This window comes from Castor canadensis, chromosome 4, assembly GCF_047511655.1.
Source record: "Castor canadensis chromosome 4, mCasCan1.hap1v2, whole genome shotgun sequence".
Lineage (NCBI taxonomy): Eukaryota > Metazoa > Chordata > Mammalia > Rodentia > Castoridae > Castor > Castor canadensis.
The window spans coordinates 102,458,974-102,475,153 of record NC_133389.1 but is presented as its reverse complement, the minus strand read 5'-3'; the positions used below and the strand labels follow the sequence as shown (position 1 = coordinate 102,475,153).

At 36.0% G+C, this 16,180-nt stretch overlaps 1 long non-coding RNA gene across 2 annotated transcripts in view; it reads left to right on the top strand.

Moving 5' to 3' along the window:
- The window catches only part of LOC141422370 (uncharacterized), a 40,416-nt gene extending 30,540 nt beyond the window's left edge, over window positions 1–9,876 (top strand). For both annotated transcript variants that reach the window (XR_012446918.1, XR_012446917.1), the window contains exons 2-3: window positions 8,885–9,009; window positions 9,107–9,876. This is a non-coding gene — a long non-coding RNA (uncharacterized lncRNA). The remainder of the gene's footprint in view (window positions 1–8,884; window positions 9,010–9,106) is intronic.
- Window positions 9,877–16,180: the final 6,304 nt, after the last annotated feature.

The window sequence follows — 16,180 nt, the reverse complement described above, 5'->3', positions numbered from 1 at the left end:
GGTATCTGCTTTAGTTTCTCTGCATTGAGGGCAACAAATGCTAGCTAATTTTTTAGGTGTCTTACCTATCCTCACCCCTCCCTTGTGTGCTCTCGCTTTTATCATGTGCTCAAAGTCCAATCCCCTTGTTGTGTTTGCCCTTGATCTAATGTCCACATATGAGGGAGAACATATGATTTTTGGTCTTTTGGGCCAGGCTAACCTCACTCAGAATGATGTTCTCCAATTCCATCCATTTACCTGCGAATGATAACATTTCACACACCCATGTTTATTGCAGCACTACTACTACCTTAAAAGAAAACATCTCTCATAGCATGCACCACTCTATACTTCTTCAAGTCTAGCATAAACTTTATTCCATTTGTTTGTTAATGTGGTTAACTCTGAATTGTGTAATTATAAGTGATTTTAACTTTTTCATTATACTTTATGAAGTTTTGAAAAATATGATATATGTTTGGAAACAGAAAAAAAAGGAGGAAGAAGATACCTGCTTGGTTTTTACCCACATACGAATTGACTTCTAGTTGTCCAATGAATTCCCTTGATCAATCATGAGGCAACCTGAGTTTAGAAAAATTAAAATAAAACAACATATACTTATTCAAAGTCAATACAAGAGGCTGGATGCAACATTAATACAATCTGAATGACTGATAAAATGCAAAGTTGGTATTACTTCTGGTGACTTTAGCTTGATAAAATAAATCCTCAAACTTCAATCTTTAAGGAGAATAACTTTTTAACAAACTTCCCAAAAATGTCAGAAACTTCAGCTCAAGAAACATTTATTTACTGTCTACTGTGCCTACAAGATACACATCATGCTCAAGACATGTAAAAGAAATAAAAGATTGCAGGGAAAGTGTTCTAAATAAGCAAGAAACATGTCTGAAAGGATAAAAGGAAAATTTACCAGTCTACAATGGTTTTACGGTTTTCCTTGGCCTGTGACACATACATTCTCTCAATCTCTCTCTCTCTACCTATCTATCTACCATCTAGCTATGTGCATGTGAGTATGTGTGCATGTGCCTCTTGTGACTTTACTATCCACACTTGATCTTGATGCTCCTTTGTAGCCTTCATGTCTTCTGCTTTCTCCACAATGCTTCCTTCCTACTGACTGAGACAATGACATTTTATACTTCAAGTTTTTATGCATTCTGCCCTTGCATGGATTCATGCTATTTACAACCTAAATTCCCTATTTCAAGATGTCTCACTTCAAGAAGCCTTCTCTGACCTTGAATTCTTAATTTCTTGTCTCTTTTACTGAAGGGCATTTTGTGATAAGGTACCTGTACTGCTATGTACTTTGAGACCTTACCCTCTTTTATAATTTACCTTTCAAAGCAGTTTCACAAAGTTGTATAATTTCTTCCCTTGAGATAGGGTAGATATATTTCTATTTTTTATCACATGAGAAACAAAGGATTAAGTAGCTTGCTTTAATTTCTAGAGATCCAAGATTTGGAGCAAAGTATTTCTGATTCTTGACATAATTTTATTTTCAGCATATGGGTCTATACTTAATTTATTTTTATTTACAATCCTTTTTTTCCTCTGTGTCTATATCACAAATAAATACTATGAGTTTAGGGACCTTTTAATTATTGAGTAAAGTGTACACAATAGATACTCTAAAATTATTAATTGTTTAATATTTTAACAATGTCTTTGAGGCAAATAAACTTTGTTTCAAAACAAATTTTTCAGCTCACCTTTAACAGATAAGTCTCTCATTAATTAATCTCTAATCTGTCCTTCAAGATTTTATTTCAATATTTCATTTTAAGATATATATATATTTGTACTGTATACACATGTATGTAAAATGCAAAAATTATACCCACTGAAACTATTCCAGGAATGGGGGAGGGAGGAATAAAGGAGAGAGATGGAGGGGGCGAATTCAAGTATGATATATTTGATACATTTTAAGAACTTTTGTAAATGCCACAATGTACCCCCACACAGCACAACAATGAAAAAAGATATATGTATTTGTTTTTAAGATGAAAGAGGAATTCAGAAAGAAAATGTTCAGGGTTCAGTAAAGAATTAATGCTTTTACCTGGAAGGGAAATCAATACAGGAGTAGCTTATTGAGAAGAAAGAGGCATAACAGATAAACACTCTTACTGCAGGAAGGGAAAAGGAATCACAGTGGAAGAGAGATACAATGAAAGGTGATTTAGGTCTTCTTTGTGGATTTTTATATGTTTCTGACAAGATTGGGTAGATCAGGCTCTCACAGAGACAATGAAAGTTTTCATAAGGTTTGCAACATATGAATAGAAATTTCTGTTCACAGGGAATTTTCAACATGGATAATGTCCTAGCTGATCAATCTAGCTAAGATGGTAACATTTCATGGGGAATTTTGATGCTGTTTGAGTTGATTAGATTAAGGATCAAGCCAACCAATCAAAAGCTGAGGGTATGTACTAAATACCCAAGGAAGAGCAAAGTTTTTCTCACTGTAGCAAAAGTCGTCATCTAGTTAGAGTAGATAATGATGACAGGCAGACAGAGTACTGACAGATGACAAAGTGCATGGAATAGTTCTGTCAACTTTTGCATATGAAATACAATGCTAAAATAATTTTATGTCAGATTAAGTAATTGACATAAACATATAGTTTGTATTTTTGAACAAATATAGGAGTGGGGAGTAGCTTCCTCCTTTCATGGACAATTTCTGTGGAAGATACTTTTATCCATTAAACATTAATTTATCAGGCATCGTATGTGCAGCCCTCTACTAAACACTGGGGTTGTGATGGAAAAGTACATAGACCTTAGCTCTCCCTCACAGAGATTGTGTCATGTACTGCCTCTTGATGTGGACATGTGTGGAGTTTCTGGATCGTGTGGTGATTTCATATTTAACCTTTTGCTGAGCTGCCAATCTGTTTATCCAAGTGACTCTACTATTTTTCATTCTCACCAGCAATTAGTTTGAAGGTTTTAATTTCTCTACCACCCTCCCCAAATTTGTTATTACTGCTATTTGATTATAGCCATCCTAGTGGGGTTAAGTAGTTTTGCATTGTGGTTTTTATCTGCATTTCCCTGTTGATAAATGATGCTGAGCATCCTCATCTGTGTTTATTGACACATGAGATAGAATGGAGAAATGTCCACTCAGATATTTTGCCCAGTATCAAATTAGGTTATTTTTTATTGTTAAGTTTTGAGGGTTCTTTATATAGTCCTCATAAAATCCCTTGTGAGATTTATGATTTATGTGTACAATAGTTATTCATTTTAATGAAGTCAAATTTATGTGTTTTTTTTCATTGCTTTCAATTTGGGTGTCATATCTAAGAAAACATGGGTCATTTGTTTGTTTGTTTTGACTTGTCAACTTGGTTATGTTACAGTCTCCAGTTATTTAGTAAACACTTATGTTGTTACTATGAAGGAATTTTGCTGATGGATTAAATTTTCTCATTAGCTGACATAAGATACCCTATTCATTTAGAAGGTCTTAAATGCAGGGCTAATGTTTCTCTGCAAGAGAAAAATAATTACAGATGACAATTTGGTCTGTACTTGTGGACTTTCATTTTGCTCTTGATCTTCTCTTCTTGATTGCCATTACTATAAATTTGGACATGCTTATTCAACTCCCATAGTGTGCTAGCAAATTCCTTATAAGAAATATACATGTATGTATAGATAGCTATATGTATACACACATGCAGCTATATGTATATGCATATGTATTTGTGTATGCATCTAAGCATTTGTGATTGTATAAAAGTATATATGTGTGTGTATATATATATATATGTATACACACATAAACATGTACACATAAATCCCCACTGGTTCTACTTCCTTGGTTGGATTCTGACTGATACAGTGTTAAATCTAATTGTTGTCACATAATATTGATTTTTTTTTGCAATGCTGGTTATTGATCCCCAGCTAGACAAGCACTCTACCAATGAGCTACATCCCTACCTCTCAGTGCTTTCTTACTAGATTTCTTCCAACAAATAGATTAAACTATTTAAAAAATAAATTCTCTCATTTTCAGGCTTACATTCTGGCTTTTTTGTCCTGCCTCAGATTTTGCAGAAACCATTCCCATGGTTACTTTTGCCACTTGTAGTTTATACCCAAAAGTTCTTTTACTGTATACTTGCTTCTCTCAACATATTCAACATTTTTGCAGCTGGATTATGTGATACTTACACAATTATTGGTATGGAAGTCATTTGAGAAGGTAGGGATAAATTCTGAAGGGCTGTGTTCTGGCATGTAAAGCAGATACATCTATTCAATTATTAAGTAAGAAAGAAGACTGTACCTTTAACAGGGAGAACAGACACTTCTACAGGGAAGTTAGGTCAAGGAAACCTGGCAATTCAAGAGAATACAGCAAACCAGATAGCTTTCTCAATAAGAAACTTCATCACGGTTATTAGATTTACTAACAATGAGATCTCAGTTTTCTCCAGGATTTGCTAATCATCTTCCTTATTCCTGGTTTAATACTCATATTTTCTGCTTTCAGATACAGTAGATGAATATCTCTTTACATTCTGTCAAAAATGTTCCCTTGCTTTTATGTTTTATTGTGTCATGTTGGTGATTATTCAGTCCCAGATTTTCCCTAACTTGCTCAGTTCATTGACAGTTTCCAGAAAGAGACATGCAAAGCCAATCACTTGAATTAATGGATCAATTAGTGCATTTCCTTCTACCAGTATTCAATCCCAGTTTGCCATCTGTGATAATTTTCATAATGGACCAACCATAGCCTGCTATAACAGCTATCAGTATCTGACATTACCAGGCTGCCAACTGGTGATACAGCTCCAGAATCTCATTCTAGATTCTGCATATAAGGACCACAAGTAACCCAAATTGTCTTAGGTTGGATGCCATAGAAGCAGATTCTAAAGTAGATATTTGTGTAAGGGAGGTTATTGGGAGGGTCTTCTGAAATAACACCAATAATGGAGTGGGAAGCAAGATTGGTCAGAGAGAGAAACTGAACTGCATTACATAGCAAAGATTTCACATGTGCTATGGGGAGCTCTGTAGCAATAGAATTACTTTAGAATTGTTGGAAATTTTGCCCCACATTTTAATAAGCTAAGCTTTTTAGCCCATTATTGACCAGTCTTTGTATAAAGGCTGTTTCTAAAGAGGATCTTCAACATTGAGCAAGACAGCAACCATCAGCCAAAATAAATTTCTAAGGAGAGAGTTGACCATAATTAATCAGCAGCCAGCAATTCCAGGGGCTAGGTGTGTATGTGTCTCTCCTGAATGTGGGAAGGAAGGACTGGGCAGGCACCGTAGATTCTGTTGCATAACCCAGCTACTCCAGCTCAAAACTGGATTCTTCCTTTTCTCACATCTTATTTCAAATTCATCAGAATCTGCTTGATGAGACCTCAAAACACAGCTGGAAATGGTTCACCTGTCACCATTTCCCTGTAAAAAGGCACATCAAAGCTACTGTTTTCCTTCACCTGGATGACAATTTCCCCATATTTTTCATGCATTAGTCTCTTACCCTTCTATACTCTGTTTTCTTTATATCAGAATGATATGAAAAATAAAGCATGTGTTATATTTTAGAACCTTCCAGTTGGTTCTCATTGCAGATAGTATAAAATTGATGCTGCTTATCATGACCAATTCTAATAATAACAACGGCAATTTTTGAGTCCATAGCCTGCTGTGTACATTGCACTCATTATCTTCTATGATTCTGCAACAGTCCTTCCAAGATGTTGCTATTGTTGCTGTTTTATAGATAAGGAGACTATATCTTAGTGAAGTTAGACAACTAGCACAAGGTCATACAATTGGGAAGTAAAACCTGAGCTTGAGCTCAGTACTGGCTGATTCGAAAGCTTTTATAATGCTACCATACATGTTGTTATTGCATACTTATATAAAAATCCCAAACTCTTGTCCTCATTTTAAATAAATATTGTTCTGACCTCTCAAACAATCACTCACCTATGAATCATCATCTTTAACAACACACATTATATTATTTTGTGGGAACGTAATATATTCAGTAAATATTTTAATTTGTTAATTTTGCATTTTGTCCTCATAGTCTGTTCAAAAAATGATTAGGTGGGAGGTATTTTCAAGTACAGAAATTCAGATGTGCAGTGGTCAAGTGAATAGCCAAAGTAAACAAGTTAGTTAATTCTGGAACCAAAAATGCAAGCATGTCACCAACTTCTGACCAAAGATATTTCTTACAATGGCATCTTGCCATGGATTTTATTCATAGAAATACTGTCTCCATTTCTTTTAAAAAGTATTTTATTATATTTTTTAATTAGTATACCATCACCATTTTATGTCTAGATTCCACAAATGAGCCAGACTTTGTCTCCATTTCTTTAGTCACATACCAGTAATGCTCTAGAGTAGTGCTTCCAGAAAGTACGAAGGAGACTTGAACCCTAAGAGAAGCAGTGTGTAGTCTAATTTGGAGTATGGGCCATAAGCTGGAAGACTAGTGAGTTCTTAATCCTAGTGCAGCTTGAAAGTCCTCCAGGCTTTGTGCACTTGAGAACATTAAAACCTGATCCTTCTTTATGAAGGCCTGGTTTGGGAGTGAAAATTCATCTGCATATTTAACTGAAGCTTCAGGACTAAAGTCAGGTCGCTACAGTTACTCAATGAATTGAGAAGGAAGAATTGACAGCATTCAGTGTATTTCATCTGTTCAGCAAAATTGTTCCAACTCTGCATGAAAATAATAATAAATAAAACAAAAAGTCAAAAGGGCTGCTAGTTAACATTTAACAACCAGTTCCTTGGCAGCATTGCTCATTCCAAAGATTTCCCAATCAGTTGTGTTAATACTGTTATGAGCTCCAGCAGGCCCAGTCTATCTCCCAGTTTAGAACATACCCCAAGAGCTATTAGTTCCCTGTCCTGAGAATGTTAGTTTAAAAGAACATGGCCAGGAATGTATTGGCTCATTTTTGATAATGATATTATTGTTGTTAGCCTAGAGAAGTTAGTAGCAAAAGCTCCCTTCTTGCTTATTTCTGAAAAGATTAAGTGAATACCCATTCTTTTCAGCTTCATCAGAAAGGTATCATGTATGAAAAAAGGCCAGTCATTTCAAACTGACTATATACCTATTTGGTTCTGGAAAAATAGGAAAGGAGCCTGAGTTTAAAGGAAATGAGGAAACTTAAGAGGAAAGATTTGTAAGTTCTAACATGCTTACTTAATATTTCTGTTGAAAATGCAAGTACTGAGATCTATTAAATAAATACCAACCAACATTTTTATAGGTTTGAAAGAAAAGAATACTGTGCACATGTTACTGCATTTAGCCATGTTAAGTTTTGGAGAATTTGTGAACTGCTATAGTAACAAGACACACCATTCTGAGTATGTCAGGAAGTGTGAAATGTTGGTGCTTGTATCTAGTAGTAAAACACTGAATCTTTTCCCAAGAAATTTCATGGTTTGCATTCTTATAGCAGCTGAGCTGGCTAAAGGAGTCTTCCTTTTAGCTTTATTGGATAGTCTTTGATCCAGGGTTATCTATTTCTAAATGAATATGCTATATTTGTACACAAAACAAATTTATAAATTATTTATAAATAATTTATAGATTATTAGCTATAAATCCAACCTTTGGTTAGTAATTAGCATAAAGATAGCTATATGAAAGTGATGCGGTTAATGTGAAAAAAGCACATAGGATCCCCAAATCAAGAGATGAAAGTGCTATTAAGGGTGATAATATATAATAATATTTATTTAGTTTGTAGTTTGTGCCAAGAACTGTTTTATGATTTTCTGTAGCCTGGTGACCAGCCTATGGAGTAGACACTGTTATAATTCCTATTACACAGACAAGGACACTGAGGAGTAGAGGGTTTAGGTAACTTACTCAAGGGTGCTAAACTTCAAAGTGGAATTTCTGAGATCCAAACCTTAGACATCTAACTGTGGAGTCCATGCTATTAATGGCTCTGCTAAATTGACTTTCTGATTTGTAGCTCTCCTCTTGTTGAGTGAACATGGTCATTGTCCTTTAAAGTTTTTTTCAATCTACTCCAATGATCTGATACCTGGCTGGCATCACTACTCCCAAGGAGTTGCTTCTAGGATTAACTGAAATAACATATTTAAAATCACTTTAAAAGATAATGTGCTCTTCAAATGGGAGGTGATATTATTACATTGTATACAATGGTTAGTTACTCAAAGCAACGGTCCATTAAATGGTCAGCAATGAGTGTATTTGGTATTCTAATAACCTGAACCACAGTAATAGGCTTCTTCTAGATGTGCACACATTAGTTCTTCCCAGAATTCACAAGCAAGTCAAGGCTCAAACGTCTCTGAACACAGTTATTTGGAGACACATAGGCATATTTCTGGAAACAGGGAGGAGCTGCTATAATTGTTTGCACATGCAGGCATTGTCTCAAATATGATTTTGCTATTTCAGAGATTCTCTTGTCATAACTATCAAAATGACACAAGCAGTACTTTTTCGTAATCTCCATATTTGACGCATGAAAGAAGACTTAATTCCTGTTTGAATAAACAACATAATAAGGTTATTGAGATTAGAGACCATTACTATATAAAATTATGTCTAAGTGGCAGATATAATTAACATTGGATTGTAATTACACTAATTACAAGTCACATTAAGACACTCCAGTAATGACAAAGTGAGAACCCTGTAATTGAATGGAATAAGTAGAGAAACATGCTGCTCACACTAATTACCTAAATGAGCTAATATGTCTTCAGAGTGACAGTCATGTTCAATGTTATTACGCAGACAAGGCAATTGAGTGAGGTATTTTAAAATTTTTTTTTTCTAATTTTCTTCCTTTATTCTTTCCAGGATCTATTTCAAGTCATCAGCAGCTTTGGAATTTCTCTCTTGAGCCAAAGAAAACAAAAACTGCAATTAGAGCTTTCTCTAACCTTGTTAAAGTAAAGCACGTATGGCAAGGCTCTGCAAACCAGGTAAGATCCAGTCTTAGTGTGGGGAATGTACTGAACACCAGCTGGTTCTTTGAATTGGCTAACATTCCCAAATTTCTCTTCTGTTTTGACTTTTCAGCTTACAAATCAAGCAACTCCAGCTCACTGTGTAGTTTTCAGCATTGAGAATCATCCTGTTACAGGCTCCAAAGTACCAAATATGGCTTACAGAAGCCCGGCCCCGGAGAGGCCCTGGAGAGTGATAAAACCTGAATTATTCAAGACAATTAGTATGAGCATTGCACTGGAACTCATATTTCAGCCCAAGCTGTTAAGTGAGAACATAAACTAATAGTGGAATATGAATTCATGGCCCTGTGAAAATTGTTTAGTTTTTGTTATTTCTTTTCTCCCTCTCATTACCTTTCCTTTATATGCCTCTGACTGTCTGGGGGCACTGTGGGTGAGAAAGGAAAATAAAGGGAACAGACTGCAGCTATTTAAAGCCTTCCTTCAAAAAAAGAGAATTCTTTTTTTTTTTTTAAGACAGGGAAATCACAATATGTAGAAAACAGAATTGATGTTAAATTGATAACAATGCTGAGCATAGCTTTTCTTTCTTTTGTGTTGGTGAAGAATTGTGTCAGGCATGTCTTTGTTAGTAAAGCTTTGGAACAGTTTCTGCACATTCCATTTTTTCTTGTATTGTTGTAAATGGGAGCTCCTTATCTTCATCCAGGAACTCTAATTTTGCCTCTAAGAAAGTGGGCCTATGAGTTTCCAATAGAAGCAGTTAACCAAATATGCGACATTCATTAATAATGGGATACTACATTAGTCCAAAAGTGGCAATTTAACCCTCCCACTCTGTTAATTTTTGACATGTAACTCAAAAATAATGACCCTGTTTTCTTCAAGTACCGTTTCCAGAGTTATGCAATTCTTGCGATCAATCATATTTTGGTTCAAAATGGACTTAATGTTGAATTCAAATTAGGGTTTTACTCAATTAATTCTATAGTTGTACAAATGCATATAATCAAGCATTAGGAGTTTACATAAGAAGATGTTGATTGAAATAAATAGTATTAGAGGCCAGCCTTCTGCTATTGACTATGCAAATCACAGGCAAACAGAGCTTGGCTTACTTACCTCAGATAAGGAGCAGGGTGATTTTGATTTTGTCCTTAGCACTGTCCTGCTTTCACTGATGATTTTGTACTTTGTTCATTATCACTGTTTTGATACCATAGCAATTTCAATGATTATTTCAAACTTATTTAGAGTTGCTGAGACTTAAAGCAGCTCAGAAACTTACTTCATTTTATGTCACTACGTCCTGGTAAGTGGATTTGCCAACTTGGCAGGGCAGTAGGATAACCCAGACCAAGGTTGGCAAACTTTTTCTGGGAAGAGCCAGATAGTAAATACTAAAATTTTTCTGGATCACATATGGTCTCTGTCACATATTTTTTTCACAATCTTTTAAAAAATGTAAAAACCCTTCTTAGCTTGCTGTTTAGTAACTATGTATATATGTATATATATATATATATATATATATATATATATATATACATATATACATACATATCTACATGCACATAATTGTATATATACAATCACACACAGAACTACATACTATTTGGCCATAGGCAGAATTTGGAACACAAGTAGTTGTTTGTCAGACTCTAAACCAGAAATGCATAATGATAAAGATCATTCTTTATTAGAAACTGAAAAAAAAACTACTTAAATTGACTCTTCCTAAAACTTTGAAAACTGAAGCATATGTCATAGGTACTTGAAGTTATAGACATCTTTCTTTATTATACTTAAATAAGTTGCTAAATTGGGTGTATCCAAGTTTGGAATGGAGAAAGGGGCTTCTACATAGGCTGTGGGGATCTTTTTATATGCTGGGATCAGAATCTAAATGGTGATGAAGTCATATTTGCAAGGTTGCAGATGAAGGACTGGATACATAGAAGGGTTGATCAGATAAGTAATGTTGAGGATAAGGTGACCCAGGTATCAGAAATGAGTCATAAATATGTAAATAAATAATACTAGAGTGAACCTTGAGATTTCCAATACATGTAGACACAAAATATGTATAAATTGTGTACACACACCACATAACTTTCCCAGCTCTGTCCACTGTGATAGCCTGGGAGCAGCAAAGCCTCAAAGATAAACAGACACAGTGCCCAGATCATGATTTCTTAATATCACTTTCCACCAAAAGAAACTAGAAATTCTTGAAGAAATGGTTGATTCTAGAACTGAGTCAGGGAACATAGGATTCCAGGAAACATTTTCTTTCTGAATAAAACAAAAAGATCAAAGAATGATTGGTTGATGTGGAAAAGATTCAGGAACCATTTCAAAGCGGCTCCCACTGGAAAAATCAAGGATAGTTGTAAGAGGGTTTTCCTGAGTGTATTGCTATATTAACAGACTTGGATAACTGTAATCTGTCATAGGAAAAGGAGTAGCAGGCAAGAGTGTGTGTGTGGGGGGGGGGGAATAATTCTATGGATGGAAAATATCTTCATTTTCAAAGGTGGTTTAATACCTTGGAAAAAATTCCTTGATACTTCTATCTAGTGTTTCCGCTGTCTTATTAAACATGATAGAAAAACAAACCTTGATTCTACTATTGCTACCCCAACACACTCCAGCACAGATGAATGGGTCCTGCTGGCTACCTTGCCAAGCTCAGCCACCTCCTCATCCTGGATAGCTGGTTTTGTCTTTAGAGAAATACACCTGTGAAAAGACAGATCAATGCTAGAGCCAGTTGAATACCATGGAGTCACTATGCTAGGCCACTGTAGGATTCTCCTTCTTCTTTTTTTCTTTTTTTGCAATACTGGGGCTTGAACTCAGGGCCTTCACCTTGAGCCACCCCACCAGCCCTAATTGTGAAGGGTTTTTCGAGATAGGGTGTCACAAACTATTTGCCAGAAAGGCTTCAAACCACAATCCTCATGGTTTCTGCCTTCTGAGTAGCTACGATTACAGGCGTGAGCTTTCGGTGCTCGGCTCACCTTATTCTTACTACCACAAATTTCTGTTATAATTCTAATATCTTAAATTCTCGAGACAGAGTTCTATGCATAAAAACTTCTTATCCAGACTTGAAACTCTAACATAGAGTTGGTTTCAATATACTGCACAGAAGGAAATAGACATTCACTCAATGTTACTTGTAAATAATATTATGCTAAAAGACCTCCCTATACATCATCTGTTTCTTTTTTATTATAACTCTTTTTTACTTATCAGGATATTTCTTAGTACTAGACCAGTTGTGACTGTAGAGTTCAGGTCCTTGTTTAACAATGCAATTGTAAGTACACATCTCTGACAAATGAGTGGAGGTCCAATTTTGACCTCACATTCTCTACTCTTCTTTTTAACAGTAATTCTGGATGTGATTAATGAAGTCTTCTGAGGTAGACTCAATCTCCTGCCTATTCCTGAAGCAATCTTCACCAAATTAGGAAATATGTAAAGACCACAAGTCCCCACCCATTTTATGGGATTTGCAATCAAGGTCCTCAGGTGAGCAATGGATTAAATACGATTGCTTGCTCACTTTTTTGTTGGTCTCTGAGAAACCTATGACTAAATTGCCAGCAGCACTGCCTACAAACTATATCATCTTTTCACTTTGCTTCTCTTTTCCTGCCCACATGGTGGTTCTATTCAAAAGCTTTGATTTTTGCCATGGTTCTAACTCCTTGCTTCTGTCTGGACCTCAGTCTCATGAATTGAGCATATAATTTTTTCACTACCAGTAGTCCTTTCCTCCTAGGAAAAGATTCCTTAATCTTTCTGTAATCCATATTGGTAGCTAGGATACTGCAATTTCTGAAGCAAATATCTTAAAATATGACTACCTCCTCACCTTAAAAAGTAAAATATTTTTGAAACACAATCTGATTTAGGCTCATTCATTAATGTTGGGAGCATATTTGCTGTATTTTCTTGCCCCCCATAGTACTACCCTCTTATTAACCCCTAATCTTCTGGGTTCCACCTTCCTTATATGTTTTGCTCACTTGCTACCCTTTGAGCTCAGTCTTAAGTGAACTGTGGCAGTTGTACACAAGCCAGTATTAGTCTCACTTTAGCCATATTTCTTGATTTTAAGGCACATTCTGGCATCACATTACCTTCTATCTGACAAAGGTTGCCTTAAGTGGATGGTTTTGTACTTCAGACACGGATTATAGAATCTACTAAAATGCTATTATACATTTAACTCCCTTGTAGCACTCCAAACATAGGTAATAACAGGCAACTAGTGTTAAAGACTCTTGACTCTAATTCTGGGCAAGTTATTTAACCTCTCTGAACATGGTTGGCATAATATGAGGGTTATATGTAGATAAAATGGGAATACTATTCAAGGTTGTTAAGAATTGATGACAATAGCTATTTATCAAGTGAGCACTGTGCTAAGTGCTTTGCATACAATATGTTGAATTCTTAGGATCATATTGTAATGTATATTACATTCTCATTTTATAGAAATTGAGGTCCAACATGGATAAGCAATTTATATTAGACTATCACATTAAGCAAGAGGAAGAGCTCCAATTCAATTGCAAGGTTTGACTGGCACTTAAACTCTAGCTTATTTCATTGTGTTCTGGGCAACTCTGATGAGAAGGTTTTTCTTCAAAGAAACAAAGAGACACATTTCTCTGTGGCATTTCCTGTTTTCCTATTTCAAACATATTTTCAGTGCCAAAGTTGCCAGGATCAAAGACATAATTTATGTATTGAACTGCTGCAGGCTGGAAAGAAAAATGCATTTTATCATGTTCATCCTTTAACTCATTCAGTGCAGTAGTTAACCAATTCAAATGAGGTGGCAGTAGACATACTTTGATGAGAAGGACTGTTAAATACATTGGACATTGGTAGGATGAAGGACATGTGAACTAGAAATGACAAAGTCTCAAGGAGCCTTGTGTGTAATGTATTAGGTTCTTTAGAAAATCACAAAAGGGAGAATTTAATTCTTCAATGTCCTGGGGAAAGGATGTGTTCTTAAGGTACTGCAAATCTGCCCAAGGAAATTATTTCTTACTGAGCTCTTTAAAGTTGGTCCCCTAAATATCTTGTATCTCAAAAAAATATTGATTCCTTGGTAATATCTTTTATACTCATAATGTTTGTCCTTATTTTTTCAATCGCCTTCTTTGTAATGTAGGCTTTCTAAAGACCAGGATCAGGTCACACAGAAATTGTTTCATAGTAAGTGCCCAATAAATACTCATTGAGTATGAGAAATGTCCAAAGAAGCTGAGCACTGGTGACTCGCCTATAATCCTAGCTGCTCAGGAGGCAGAGATCATCAGGAGGCTCTTGGTTTGAAGCCAGTCTGGACAAATAGTTGATATATTGATATAGTTAATAGTTGATATAGTTGATATTGATGCAGTTGATAGTTGATATATTGAAAACACCCAACACAAAACAGGGCTGGCGGAGTGACTCAAGTGGTAGAGTACCTGCCTAACAACCTTAGCAAGCATGAGGCCCTGCTTTCAAACCTCAGTACCACCAAAAATGAAAAGCGTCCAAAGAAGATCTCCCTATGCGTGCAAATCGACCTTGAGTATTGCTGTACTAAACTCCACATACCACCATTGGGGTCACCAGGAAAGATAGTAACAGGCATGGATTTGTTTTCATCAACATTCATCTGCACAAAAGTGGGCTCAGAAATTAAATATGCTGGCATCTCACCCATAGGGACAAACAGGGAGGAAAGTAGGATTGGGTGGGGCTCAGGAAATGGGGGTGGAGAAGCTGCCTCTGGCATGGGTGGCCAATAGTTGAAGGTATAGATCAAAAGTTTGTGTACAGTTCTGCAGATGTTTCTTTTCCTGGTAAATTCATTCTCATAGGTTGTGAGTGAAGCTAGGCTGTCTCTGTTACAGTCAAAGTCAGATGGGTGATGGTGCCCAAGTGGTAGCTTTTTTTTTTATTATTATTCATATGTGCATACAAGGCTTGGGTCATTTCTCCCCCCTGCCCCCACCCCCTCCCTTACCACCCATACCCAAGTGGTAGCTTGACCCAGAAAATGCCAAGACTCAGAGTGTTCCAAGCTTCAAAGGACACTGGTGTGAACTAGACAATATCCTTTTGCCTAAGGGGCAATAGTTCCCATGAGTGGCATATCATACACTGTACTTGACCCTGTGACCTTTAAATAATTTCATGGAATTTGGGTTACTAGGAAAATATTCATCACAATTCACTGAGGAATGAAAAGGGTTATACAACCATATGTACCATACGAGGCAAAAACATCTCTTTATATTTTTATCTACAACTATATACTCAGAGGAAGAGAACAGATTGGGTGGAAATATATGAAAATGTTATTAGTGATGATCTCCAGGTGGTAAAATCTCAGGTGATGTATAGTTTCATCTGTATGTATTCCAAGTCTCTTGTTAATATGAATTACTTAAAAAAAGGAAATATTTTAAAAAATAGGGAAAGACTCCACTAGGTAGAATAAAAAATCAAACCTGCTGGTATTTCTTTTTATATTTCTACTTCTTGTCCAATCAAGTAAGTGTACTCTCTGAGTCTCCTTCAGGGCCTCCCTGTCTTGCTATCTCATAATTTCCCCCACCAGTCAAGAGCCTGACTTTGCTCCCAGGTCTTGCTTCTTGCAATGTCTGGTGTTGAAGGATCTCTCTCTCTCTCTCTGTTTCTTTCTCTCTCCTTTTACCCAGGATTCAATTGTGGTGGACATAATAGAACTGGGCTTCGAACAAGGATTCCAGGCAGGAAATTAAGGTAGATATCATAGTTAAGGACTTGCTCTTAATCTACACTATACCATGTGTCACATACCTTAAGAAAGAAACCCCAAGGCAGTGCTCTAGGTTTCTACATGTGTGGTATGCTTGGATTTGGTGAAAATATAAGGAACCAAATATTGAACCTGTTAGTTTATTTCAAGATTGCAGTGGCTGCTTTAGAACCAAGAATGTACCTGGATGTCAGATTTTCATGCAGCTGGAAAAGGCAAAAGACACAGCAACTCATCCCTTCTGTGCTTTACTCTTTCTTGTTCTTTCCTCTTGTTTTCCCATCTATACCTCCTCTCTCAATCTCACAAGAAAGGCTATTTGTCATGCTTTCCCTTCCAACACAAAGTACAAGTCCTAGA